General features: G+C 43.0%; 1 non-coding gene across 1 annotated transcript; it reads left to right on the top strand.

Moving 5' to 3' along the window:
- Window positions 1-12,180: 12,180 nt before the first annotated feature.
- Window positions 12,181-12,252, top strand: TRNAE-UUC (transfer RNA glutamic acid (anticodon UUC)). The gene has a single exon. It is a non-coding gene; the product is annotated as a tRNA-Glu (tRNA).
- The last annotated feature ends 1,574 nt before the right edge of the window (window positions 12,253-13,826 follow it).

Raw genomic sequence — 13,826 nt, 5'->3', positions numbered from 1 at the left:
CACTTTATTACCTGCAAGCATAAGGCTTACGCTCTCGTTTCTCAGATAATGGTGCTTGATGGCAGCTCTTAAAGGCTGGAATTGGATCATCAAGTCCCAGTACAATTTTGATCAATAAAACAATAAAAACCTAAGCCAAGTCATTGTTTCTAAGCCTTTGTTCTTTCACAGTGATTTGTGAGGGGAGTCGCCACCTTCTCTGGCTTCGTGCCTTAGAATCCTGACCCATCACTCCAATTTTACAGATATAACCATTTTGGAAAAGAGACAGAACTGAAGTTACTCATGCCAGATGCAGGTAACATGCTTAAGGAAAATAATCTGTATTCTGTACTTGTGAAAAATGAGGGCCGTGTAGCTGGCAACTGAGACTCAGAGAAGAATTCAGTAATTATATGCACTTTACTTCTGGAAGACACCTGCCCCATAGTTCAGCTCCCTTTGAGGCCAAAGGGTCTGATAAACATTGGTCAATTTTAGGAGAAAAAGTTTAATTCACCCAAGCATCTTTCCAACCCACTGGAATAGCTCAGTGACTTGATACCTTTTCAACTGATGTCAAGAAAGTCCTATTACATTCAGGCTACAGAGAAAAGGGTGACTAAGATGACTACGGAGCTAGGATGGAAAGCTCTAACATTATTACAGAAGAGAGTGGGGCTCTGAAGTCTTTAACTGTCAGTGAGTTTTAAAATCACAAATGCAAGGGATAGAGCCCTAAAATAAAAGTCAGGAGATTGTCTCAGTTAGGATTCATTTAGTTGATCATGTTAGAAAGCGTCTCAAATTAGGTTAAGGAGTGGAACAAAAATGTATCGGCTTAAAAATGTATTGTCTTCAAATTCTAGGAGTTGCACTAACTTCAGGCATGTCTCAATCGAGGTGCTCAGCGACACCAGGAGTCTCTCTCTACAAACTTTTCTCTGTATTGGCTTTATTCTCAAGATGACTCTCTGCATATGATGGGGGATGGTCCCCAGCAGCTCCTGACTCCCATCCCAGCTCTTTAACGACCTTATCAGAAAGATAGTCTGCCTTCCTTAATAATTCCAGAAAAAGCTTTAGGGCAGATTCTCACGAACTCTTATTGACTTAACTTGGGTTATATGCCTACTTTCAACCATCACTGTGGTCATGAAGTTGCATTTCTCTGATTGGTCAAGCCTAAATTGTTTGGTCATTTCTATAGATCCCTAGGAAGGACCAGCTCAACCTGAATCACAGTGACGGAGAGGAGAGAAGAGGTGTTATCCAAAGGAAAATGAGGTTTTGTTGCCAAATGGATGGAAAGGGCAATGGATTCAAGGTAAGAAAATAAAATAAAGGGAGAAAGAAAGAAAGAAAGAATGAATGAATTAAGAAAGCAAGCTTATGGTTACCAAGGGGGGAAGGGGGGGATAAATTGGGAGATTGGGACTGACATATACATACTGCTATATATAAAATAGATAACTAATCAGGACCTACTGTATAGTACAGGGAACTCACTCAACTCAATACTCTGTAGTGACCTATATGGGAAAAGAATCTAAAAAAGACTGGATATATGTACATGTATAACGGATTCACTTTGCTGTACAGCAGAAACTAACACAACATTGTAAATCAACTCTACTCCAATAAAATTAAAAAAGAAAAAAAGCAAGCAAGCAAGCTGTGTCTGCTCCATCTGCTGTCAGCACTGGCTCTGGCCCTTACTAGTTCTCTGTGGCCTTAAGCAAATCCTTTGCCTTCTTTTTTTTTTTTTTTTTTTCAGTCCGGTTACAGTTTAATATAAAACCACTACCCTCAAGTGGTTTAAATCCCAGATGAACTACTTTTTCCTTTCCATATGGTTTTTCATTTTAGAAACTGAAGAAAAAGTTTAAAACCTTTGCTGTTTTATTTGACTTCTTGGCGTTTGCTTTAGTTGAGAAATAAGCTTCCAAACTTTGATCGGATTAAGTGCCAGTCCTTACAAAGTTGAAATAAAGGCCAGGATACATAGGCTGTAGCTAAGATACCGTGCAAACATTGGCTGAGATACTGTGCGAAGATACTGTGGCTATACACGTGGCTAAGATACCGTGCAAACGTTGTTTACACAAAAGAGGTCCCGAGTTACAGAGTTAAAATCAAGGCTCTCCATCCTTTAACTTTCTACCCACAGGCAGGTGTGGAAACACCCTGGAATTCCTAGACACTGTTCTTAGGCTACTGCTTGGGCTTGAGATGGTTGAGCAACCTTGGCAGGTATTTAAGCCTCAGTGCCTGCTGTGTACAATGAGTGTCATAAAAATACCCACCGTAGAGAGTAGTGATGAAGAGTACGGCGAACAGAATTCCAAGATGACCCCGTGATTCCCACCTCCTGGCATCCACGCCCTTGCAGAATCTCTTTCCTTGAGTGAGGAGGAAGCTGTGACTTGCTTCTATGTAACAGAACATGGCAAAGGGGATGGGATTGTCACCCCTGTGACTGTGTTATGTTATATAAGGCACCATCTAATACATAAAAAAGGAACCAATCTAAAATTGTACTATTTATTTAAAAAAATAAAATGTATGTGGTCCAACAGGTCCAGCCAACTGGAGCTAGAGAGTCTCTTGCTCATCTTGGAGAATTAAGTTGCTCTTTTATGACAGGAAGGGACCGTGGTAGAGATTAGAGAACAGGTTCTTGGACCTTAAAGAAGTCCCTGGCTGACAGGTAGCAAGGAAACAGGGACATCAATCCTACAACTACAAGAAAATGACTTCCTCCAAATGACCTCAGGGAAATAGGAAGTGAGCTCTTCCCCAGTCAAGCCTCCAAATAGGAAGGCAGCATGGCCCAATACCTTGAGCGCAGCCTTGAGAAGAAACCCTGAGTAGGGGAACCAGCTGACTCATGCCTGGAATCCTAGTCCATGGGAGATGGGAGAGAATGCATGCTTGTTGTTTTAAGCCACTAAGTGTGTGGTAATTTGTTACATAGCAATAGAAAACGAACACAAGGGGTAAAAGAGATTATGCGTGTAAAATGCATAGGCTTAGCACTATGCCTAAGTGCTCAATATTACTTATCCTCAGTATTATAATGAAAGAGTTAGGCATTGTAGGTTCAAGAGAGTACAAGGCTGTAAATCTCCCTGTGTCCATCAGAGATAGCCTTCTGGGTTGGATGGACCCCAATCGGGGGCTATGCTTCCGTACAATAGAGGCCAGCGTTGCAGACATCTATACAGCCAAATGATGACCAAGCTGACGAACCACTTATTTGAAACACAACTTATCATCATATAATTTCAGCAGAAATTAGTTTAGTACAATGGGAACTGATCCAGAGTGTTAGCGTTGGAAAGACATCGAGCTTACCCAATAATGACTGGCGAGCAGGCAAGGAGGAACAGGTGTTTCAAACAAGATCAGGTTTGAAATTCTGCAATTGGGTTCATCCAGGATTTGGAAACTGAGAGAAAGGAAAATAATATGTTATTGAGCACCCGCCAGATAGTCTCAAACATATTTTTGCCTTTAGTATGAGTAGTCTATAGGGAAGAAATTATCTGCTTCATTTTACAGGTGATGAGGGTGAAGTTAAGGAAGATGAGCTCAGAAAAGGTAAGTGACCTGCCCAGGACCCCCAGGGCTAATCCAACCTCTGGATGAATTTGGTAGCTGGGAGAGTCCTAGGCGTCTACCATGATGGGACTGTAATATGTGTATATAAAAGGAATCTCACCCAAAAAGAAGGAAATGAGGAGAATGGATGAGTAAGAACAGGAGCCAAACAACCTTGATTTAAAAACTTTGACACTTGGCTCAACTTGTATCACATAATATGTTTCCGGACTTCCCTGGTGGCGCAGTGGTTGAGAGTCCGCCTGCCGATGCAAGGGACGCGGATTCGTGCCCCGGTCCGGGAGGATCCCACATGCCGCGGAGCGGCTGGGCCCTTGAGCCATGGCCGCTGAGCCTGCGCGTCGGGAGCCTGTGCTCCGCAACGGGAGAGGCCACAACAGTGAGGCCCGCGTACCGCAAAAATAATAATAATAATAATATGTTTCCAAGAAAAAAAAATGTTTAGGGAGATGTATCCTGAACCCCCTAATGGGAGAGAAGAAATAAAAGGCGGACACCTTCTTCGTTTAAATTTTACTGTGGTAAGAACACTGAGTATAAGCTCTACCACCTTGCGAGATTTCTTTCCAGGATACATTCAGTATAGTCGTGTATAGACACTGTGTTGTACAGCAGATCTTTAGGACTTATTCATCTTGCATGACTGAAAGTTTATACCTATTGATCAGCAGCTCTCCGTTTCCCCCTCCCCCGGGCCCTGGCAACCACCATGCTATTCTTTGCTTGAGTTTGACCCTTTTAGACAGTTCGTATGCATGGAGTCATATGGTGTTTGTTGTTCTGTGACTGGTTTAATTCACTTAGCCTAAGGTCCTCAATGTTCATTTATGTTGTCACACATTGCAAGATTTTCTCCTTTTTCCGGGTGGGATAATACTCTATTGCATGTATATACCACATTTTCATTATCCATTCATCCATCAATTGGACATTAGGTCGTTTCCCACATTCTGGCTACTGTGAATAAGGCTGCAATGAACATGGGAGTGCTAATATCTCTTTGAGATCCTGATTTCAATTCTTTTGAATAAATACCCAGAAATGGGATTGCAGGATCATGTAGTAGTTCTATTTTTAACTTTTTTTCTTTAAAATTTTTTAAAATTTAATTTTTAATTGTATATTGGGGTATAGTTGATTTACATTGTTAGTTTCAGGTGTACAGCAAAGAGGTTCAGTTATACGTATACATATATTCACTCTTTCAAATTCTTTTCCCATACAGGTTATTACAGAATATTGAGTAGAGTTCCCTGTGCTATACAGTAGGTCCTTGTTGATTATCTATTTTATATATAATAGTGTGTATCTGTTAAGCCCAACCTCCTAATTTATCTCTGCCCCCGACCCTCCCCCTTTGGTAACCATAAGTTTGTTTTTTATGTCTGTAAGTCTGTTTCTGTTTTGTAAAGAAGTTCATTTGTATCATCCTTTTTAGATTCCACACATAAGTGATATCATATGATATTTGTCTTTTCTGTCTGACTTACTTCACTTAGTATGATAATCTCTAGGTCCATCCACATTGCTGCCAATGGCATTAGTTCATTCTCTTTTATGGCTGAGTAATATTCCTTTGTATATATGTACCACATCTTCTTCATCCATTCATCCATCCTTGGACACTTAGGCTGCTTCCATGTCTTGGCTACTTTTTGAGGAACCTCCATACTGTTTTTCATAGTGACCACACCATTTTGCATTCCTACCAATAGTGGACCAGGGGTTCTAATTTTTCCACAAACTTGCCAACACTTGCTGTCTTTTTTTTTTAATGACAGGCATTTTAACAGGTGTGAAGTGGTGTCTCATTGTGGTTTTGATTTGCATTTCCCTGTTGATTAGTGACATTGAACATCTTTTCCTGTACTCGTTGGCCATTTATATGTCTTCTTTGGAGAAATGTCTATTCAAGTCTTTTGTCCACTTTTTAATCGGGTTATTAGAAAAGCACAGGCAACAAAAGCAAAAATAGACAAGTAGGAGTACATCAAGCTAAAAAGCTTCTGCATATCAAATGAAATAATCAGTAGGATAAAAAGGCAACGTGAGAAATGGAAAAAATATTTGCAAACTATGTATCGGATAATGGGTTAATTTCTAAAAGATACCTTCCATTTTTAGAGTGGGCATTAATCATTTTCTTGATAGCCTCTATATTGATATTTTTCATTCAGATTTTTAAAATTGATCACTTAAAATTGAATGTCAGAGGTTGCTAAGGTCTTTCTTTCTTTCTTTCTTTCTTTCTTTCCTTCCTTCCTTCCTTCCTTTCTTTCCCTTCCTCCCTCCCTCTCTCCCTCTCTCTCTTTCTCTCTTTCTTCCTTCCTTCCTTCCTTTCTTTCTTTCTTTCTTTCTTCCTTCCTTCCTTCCTTTCTTTCCCTCCCGCTCTCCCTCCCTCTCTCCCTTTCTCTCTCTCTCCCTTTCTTTCTTCCTTTCTTTCTTTCCTTCCTTCCTTCCTTCCTTCCTTCCTTCCTTCCTTTCTTTCTTTCTTCTTTCTTTCTTTCTTTCTTTCTTTCTTTCTTTCTTTCTTTCTTTCTTTCTTTCTTTCTTTCTTTCTTTCTTTCTTTCTTTCTTTCATTTTGTATTAGAATGTTTCTATCTCAGCTTACTCCAAACAGGATTTGAGGCAGGTATGAAAGATATATGCAATACTTCAGGTATAATAAATTATAATCAATTAATTAAAATATGCAAACAGAAAACACCCCAACAGAATAAACAATAAAGGGAGAGAGAACCAGGAGCAAGATTTGTTACACAAAATCCACACCAAGGAGTCCTAGACATTTGCTGGAGATTTGCTTCTGTAGCTCCCAGCATCTAGAAGAGGCAAAGACAGTTATGAGTTTCATGTCTATACACAGAAGCAAACAACAGTGGCACTGACCATCAATCATGCACAAACTAAGTACCGGGCTTCTATATATATTACCTCATCTAATCCTCACAACAAAATGCAAGCTAAGTATTATCTTATGCGTTGGAAAATGAAAGAGGTACCCAACCTGAGAGCTGAGAGATAGAAAGTGGTAAGGAGGAAATTCACGTCCAGGTCTGATCTCTCCAAGACCTGCCCGCTTCTCGTTGCACTGAGCTTCACTTCTCCACTATCAGCTGCCCTGCAAATGTACAACCGTCTCTCGTACCGAAAGCCGAAAAGAATTTCTCGAGGGCTTCTCAGAGGGAGGGCCCTGTGTTAAGTAATGAGCGTGGCTGTCAACAACAGCCTTCCAGTGAACACAGAAACAGTTTACGGGTTATTTCTCACCTTGTATTTTGGTCCCTAAATACAAGTGGGTGGCACCATGCCAAGGTAAAGTTTGGCAAGAAAGCGTCCTATAGGGAGATATCCAAGACATGACAGGTCATTGCTATTTTATTCTTTAAACTGATGTAAAGTACTCCAACAGAGAGGCTTCTGGTCAACAGCACTGTCACGGAGGCCCCAGCAATCCTAGTCTACATTCTACCTCTGGCATCTGACTAATGAGCTCCTAAGAGGAGCTCTGCTTCAGTTAGTACCTGCAGGGAGATAATGAGCTGCAGCCTGGACTGAAGTTAATTACCCAGGTTAGAGGCAGAGGGAGGCTGGGCTGAACCCATTTCAGCCACAGGGCTGTCAAGAACAAGAGCGAGACAAGCTGTCGCGAGGAACCTGCAAAAGGGAAGTAGGAACAGTGAGATGTGCTTGGGAGGTTGTGAATTTCAATCAAGCACGGTCTTTTTTTTTTTTTTAAAGAAGATGTTGGGGGTAGGAGTTTATTAATTAATTTATTTATTTTTGCTGTGTTGGGTCTTCGTTTCTGTGTGAGGGCTTTCTCTAGTTGTGGCAAGTGGGGTCCACTCTTCATCGCGGTGCGCGGGCCTCTCACTATCGTGTCCTCTCTTGTTGTGGAGCACAGGCTCCAGACGCGCAGGCTCAGTAGTTGTGGCTCACGGACCTAGCTGCTCCGCGGCATGTGGGATCCTCCCAGAGCAGGGCTTGAACCCGTGTCCCCTGCATTAGCAGGCAGATTCTCAACCACTGCACCACTAGGGAAGCCCCAAGCACGGCCTTAATTAGGACTGAAACAGCTTAAAAAAAAAAAAAATCCTCATGTACTCCCATAAGTACCAGCAAGACACATCACAATCTCAGCCTGATCCTAGATCCTGGTACTCTTCAACCATTTATTAATGAAACATCCACTATGCAGCAGGGCCAGGCTCTGGGAACCAGACTGAACCCTGCTCTCGTGAAGTCTGCTTCTAGGATGTCTGGGCTCTGTCCCTACTCTGGGCAGCTGAGAGAAACGACCTCAGGAAGGGAGGAAGTATGCCCCAGTGGATGGAGGTGAAGGTGTCCAGCTTCCTTGAGTGGCACGCACTTGACATCCATAAGCCTCTAAACCCCAAATTCTGGGGACGAGGGACTAGCCTCCCCATCGTGTTGGTGGGTAGCTAAGGAAGGAATTGGAATCTGGTTCGGCTATAAACCCCAATTCATTCCATAGCATCTCACTGCTCCTTGACTAGACGATCAAGGGATCTAAGTCATTGATCCCGTTCCTGCATTGAAAATGCCTCTCTGGAACTATTTGTAACCTTTTCCTTTCTTGGGAGAATCTCAAATGAAATAAAACCCCTGCCCTTTGTTATACAAATATGACATGATGTTCACATACCAGTGGTTATTTTTACACCAGCCTTGCTTATTCAAATCCCCAGTGAGGAGTAGAGATGGCACCAGCAACCTCAACATCAAAACACAACAGAGGATCCAGAAAACAATGTCGCCAACATTGCTCAAAGCAAACTGTAGCCTCTGAGGTCTGCGTTGGAGGCGAATTATGTCACACTTTGCACCCAACTGAAGAAGGAGACGAGAAGAAGCGTGAGGAAGCAGGTGAGAGAAGGGGAGGCTGACTGCCCAACTGTGGAGGATACAGAAAACCATGAACAGCAGACAGGGCTCAAAAGGCTCGTCTTTCCTACAAGCCAGCCTACTCAGCTGGATATTTCCAAAGCCTCACCGTATCATTGAACTTGGTGAAGTTCCCAGAGGTGCCGTGTGCTGAAGAATATTAATAAGTCAGGGTTACCTGGGTATAACATTATTTGTATCGAGGTTCAATATTCATAAAACACGATCGGTATGGGGAAAAATCTTGCTTTTTTTTCCTGCAGTGTTGACCCTACTTACCAACATTCTGGCAGACATTTGACATTATCTCAAGGAAAATGGCCATGAATGCCCATCCACTAACATAATGAATTTTAATTTTATTTCTTTGGGCGTTTCTGTGGTCCCAACTACTTGCTTTAACATACCTGTGTTATTTCCATTCATCCTTCAAATAGGTGCTTAGGGCCATTGATTATGAAAAATATAGACTAACAAGGCATCTTCAAAGCAGAGTGCTGAATGGAATGGTGGTGCCGCAAACTTTGGGAGCATCAAAGGTGAACTCACCCCTGATCCCTTTTGTTACGTGGGTTGCCACAGTGATGACAGCTTAGGGTGGAAGGAGACTGGATAATGACAATAATAGATACCATTTCAAGAGAACTTACTACGTGCCAGGCGCTATGCTTTCCACCTTTAACCCTCAGAAAGACCCCATGGTCTGCTAAGTTGTTGAGCAGACCATGTTGTTGTGTCCAAGAGGAAACTGAGACACAAGAAGTTATGTGACTTGCACAAAGTCCCGTATCTAGAGAATGACACAAACCAGGATTCATAATCCATGTGGTCTGGCTCCAGAGCTGTCACTGACCTATTGAATATTTGCTGCGTGGAGAAGGTGGTCAGATTTGAAGATGCTTACAAAATGGATGCTTATTTTCCTTTCTGATTCCTGTAATAGGATAAATATGCCGTGAGCCTGTCCCACCCTTTGGAAACCAACGTGGTCTCTTATAATGTTAACCTGGAACCACAGAGAGACATCCATTACTTGGAGGATGGCTCCAAGTACACACAATGCCTTGAGACATGAAGAAAAGTTGGATTCTTCCCTCATAAACTGTTTTGAAGGCAAGAAGCCAGCAAGGCAGAAACCTGTGGGGTTGAGGGAAGGATAAAGAAAGAAGAAAGTATATGTTTTGTGGTTCCATGATGAGCACTTGGAGGCATCCCACAACTCTATGTAGAAGTTCACAGGTATCATCCTTTCCTACAACACAATATCGAATTGTTCAAGATCTACTCAAAGATAATATATGACCATACGACCCAGCCATTCCACATCTAGGTATTTATTCAAAAGAAATAAAAATGTATATCCATACAAAGACTTGTAGATGAATGCTCATAGCATCTTCCTATACCATAGCTCCAAACCAAGAACAACCCAGCTGTCCATCAACAGGTGACTGGATGAACACACTGCTAGATCTATTACCCATATGATGCAATGCTGTGCAGCAATAAGAGGCAATGAACTTTTGATATCTTCAACAGCGACAATGAATCTCAAAAATAACTATGCCAAGTGAAAGAAGTAAGACAAAAAAAGAGCACACACGGTATGATTCTATTGATCTAAAATCACAGAAGATGCAAACTAACCTATAATGACCAGTGTTTTCCTGAGGATGGGAGGGAGGGAGCATGGAGGGGATTGCAAAGGGACAAGAGGAAACTTTTGGGGGGATTCATGTGCTCATGATCTGAATTGTGGTGATGGTTTCACAGGTGGATATGCATGTCAAAACTATTCTAACTGTGGGCTTCCCCGGTGGTGCAGTGGTTAAGAATCCACCTGCCAATGCAGGGGACACGGGTTCGAGCCCTGGTCTGGGAAGATCCCACATGCTGCAGAGCAACTAAGCCTGTGTGCCACAACTACTGAGCCTGCGCTCTAGAGCCTGCGAGCCACAACTACTGAGCCTGCTCTCTGGAGCCCATGAGCCACAACTACTGAAGCCCGAGTGCCACAACTACTGAAGCCTGCACGCCTAGAGCCCATGCTCCCAGCAAGAGAAGCCACTGCAATGAGAAGCCCATGCACCGCAACAAAGAGTAGCCCCCGCTCGCTGCAACTAGAGAAAGCCCGCGCGCAGCAACAAAGACCAAACACAGCCAAAAATAAATAAATTAATTAAATAAATTTATTTAAAAAAACTATTCTAAGTGTACACTTGGAACAGTGTGGTTTACTGTATATCAGTTACATCTCAATAAGGATGTTAAATAAGAGAGTGCATAGGTCTTCTGATGGAGGAAAATGCCAGACCAGGAGTTATGAACCCAGGGGTATGATGGCAGAACCTTAACTCGGAATGATTAGGTTAGAGGAAGGAGAACAAATAGAAGAATAAATAGAACAAAGCTAGGAGACCAGACAGAAGGCAACGCTGTAACCTGGCTGAAGGATGCTGAAGACTGAACTAAGCCAGAGGCCACGAGGAACTGGGGGAGGAGATAGAAGTCAAGGGACAGAGTCCAGGAATGGGTGGTGGGAGCAGTCAGACGAGGAGCAGCAACAAAGGTGCAGTGGGGGACAAATCAGAAGTGCCCCCGTGGTTCAGAAGTTTCCACTGATGCTCTTCATAGCCGGTGAGAGCTAAGTCACAAGAAGATCTGACTGTGGGGACATACAGTTTCCACAAAGAGCTTTGCTCTTCCTTTTCATACTAGAGCTTTTGTGTCATTTAACTGGGCAGTGCAGGCCACCAGGATCACCTGAGCCAGGAGAGAACCCAAACATCACTAGTAATTCAACCAGCGTGCTCTTCTTCCAGTTAATTCCACAGCCTCTTGACAACCTGGCATTCACAGCTCAGAAATCCTCCCAAAGTCTCCTGCCACTCCCCTGCCTCATGCACTCTCTCTGTAATGAACACTGCTTCCTTCCTCGAGAAAGTCTCCCTCACAAAGCAATTGCAATACTGCCAGCTACTCCCCAGAAATGAGAGAGACCGAGGGAGCAGGCTGGGGGCATCCAATACCCCTCGGTAACCAACCACTCCTCAGCCCCTGGAAGAGAACAGAAACTCAATATACCTTATGACCACATCTCCACACAAAAGAAACTCTCTAGGCAACTTGTCTTAACACATCAATGTTACAGATATGTCTCAGCAAAGGAGGGCAAACAGTTCTAATGAAAGTGGGGACTGACACGGAGCTCACACATGACAATGGGTTTGTCATTGATCAACAGTGAAGCAGGGTGACTGACTCATGCCTGTTATGTCTATTGTCAGAAAAAGAGTTTGCACTTCTTTCTTGGGTTCTTAGAGCTAGAAAAGATTTTTGGCGTAATCTAGTCAACCATCAGTGAGTGCAAGGCAAGGCATTATGGAATCCCAAGGAACAATGGTGGAGCTTCAATGCTATAGGTTGCAGGAGATGGAGAGAGTCATGCAGTGAGAGTGGGCAGGCCCCAAATCACCAAGGGACTGGTGTGCTCACCTAAGGAGTTTTAATTCTCTCCTGAAAGCTGGGGAGTGACGTTCTCAGATCTGTGCTCTGAAGGTCACGATGGCAGACTTGAATAAAATGCAGCCAGTTAAGAGACAGGGAGACCCTAAAACACGAAAGTCTGGTCTAATGTCACAGAGATAATTAGGGATGAAGAAAGGGGGAATTCCCTGGTGGTCCAGTGGTAGGACTTGGCGCTTTCATTGCCATGGTCCCAGGTTCAATCCCTGGTCGGGGAACTGAGATCCCACAAGCTGCATGGCACGGCCAAAAAAATAAAAAAATAAATGAATAAATAAAAAATATATATACCAAAAAAAAAGAGGAAGGGCTAGTACGGGTACAGTACGATGCTGGCTGGCTCACCAAGGCCATCCCCTCCAATCTGCTCACCTTCATGGCTCTGTTCTGTGCCTGCAGCTCATCTTCCTCCCTGGTCCTTCCTTGTGACTTCCAGAGGTGCTAATTCATTGGGTGTGCTGCTTCAGGCACTGGCTTCTTCTTGATCAGCCTAAGCCAGGACTTCCTGCATTGTTTCCTTAGCTGGACTCCAAGAAGTGCACCTCTCTAACACCATCCTGTGGCCTAGACCCTCTCAATATTAAATACAGCTACACTAACCCTTCTGTTCCTCCAAGTGCCAGGCTCATGTCTGCCTCAGGACCTTTGCATACGCTGTTACCTCTGCAGAGAATGCACTTCCACCTCACTCTTCATCTGCAAACGGTGCCCCATCCTTGAGGGCTCATCATATATCGTATCTTTAAAGCAGACATTCCTGGTTAACCTCTCCCTCCCCGCCAGCTAAATGAGACCTTCCCTTTTGTTTTCCTTAATAGCTCTTTTCACAGTCTGAAATGATAGAATCCATTACATTCTATGTTTAACAACAGTCCTCCACACTAGACGCCACAGGGCAAGGACTGTGTCTAATTTTCCAACTCTGTATCTGTGGCATTTATCCCAGGGCTTAGCATAGTCTATGCCCAGTAAACATTTGTGTGAACCCTCAAGCCCACCTCGCAGCCTTAATTCTGCTCCTCTCTTGTCTGATACATGCTTAGTTATAGCAGATGCCCTCAAAGCGTTTCTGGAATATTAGAACAGTCCTATTCATAGAAAGAAACCGTTTTTAGTGGACCTTTGGGGTCCTGAGACCTGGGTTCAAATCCCAGCTCTACCCGAGTGGCTATCTAGTGAACGACACTGTAGTCTGTAGTGTAGTATATAGTAAAGTGTGTCAGCACTTAGTAAACAGGAATCGTGTTCCCAGCTACAGAGCCAAAGCTGTGGCTGGACAGGAAATGGCTTCTACTTGGTAGAAGTAAGTGTCTGAAATATTGCCCAGAACTCAAAGCCTTTGTTTTTTCCTGGAAATAAAATAACAGTATAATTCGTTTACACTTTAAAAATAAAAGAGTAGTTTCCTCACTCCCACACTATCACATACAGAAAGTTTAGGTGCAAAGTTTAGGCTGTGGCAAGACACGTCTCCAGATAGTACATTTATGATCATGTGAAGTACACTAACTTACGTAATTGTATACATTTGTGACTTGCATCGGGGTTTGAAACCCGACTCCGCCCCTCCCTAGTTGAAAAACCTCAAGAAATTTACTGCACTTCTCTGAGCCTGTTTGCTCAAATGCAGAACCTCATAGGGTTACTATGAGAATGCAGTAAATGTGTGTATAAAGCACGTGAAGCCATGTCCCACACGTGGCACGTTCAATGTAAATTTCAGTGGTGATTGCTAATCTACTTAGAACAGGGCCTGGCGAGCGGTAAATACATTCTCACATTAGCGGTGATA

The sequence above is a fragment of the Phocoena phocoena genome, chromosome 15, assembly GCF_963924675.1.
Source record: "Phocoena phocoena chromosome 15, mPhoPho1.1, whole genome shotgun sequence".
In the NCBI taxonomy this organism is placed as follows: Eukaryota; Metazoa; Chordata; class Mammalia; order Artiodactyla; family Phocoenidae; genus Phocoena; species Phocoena phocoena.
The sequence above is the reverse complement of the archived record's forward strand: the minus strand, read 5'-3'. Positions and strand labels throughout refer to the sequence as shown.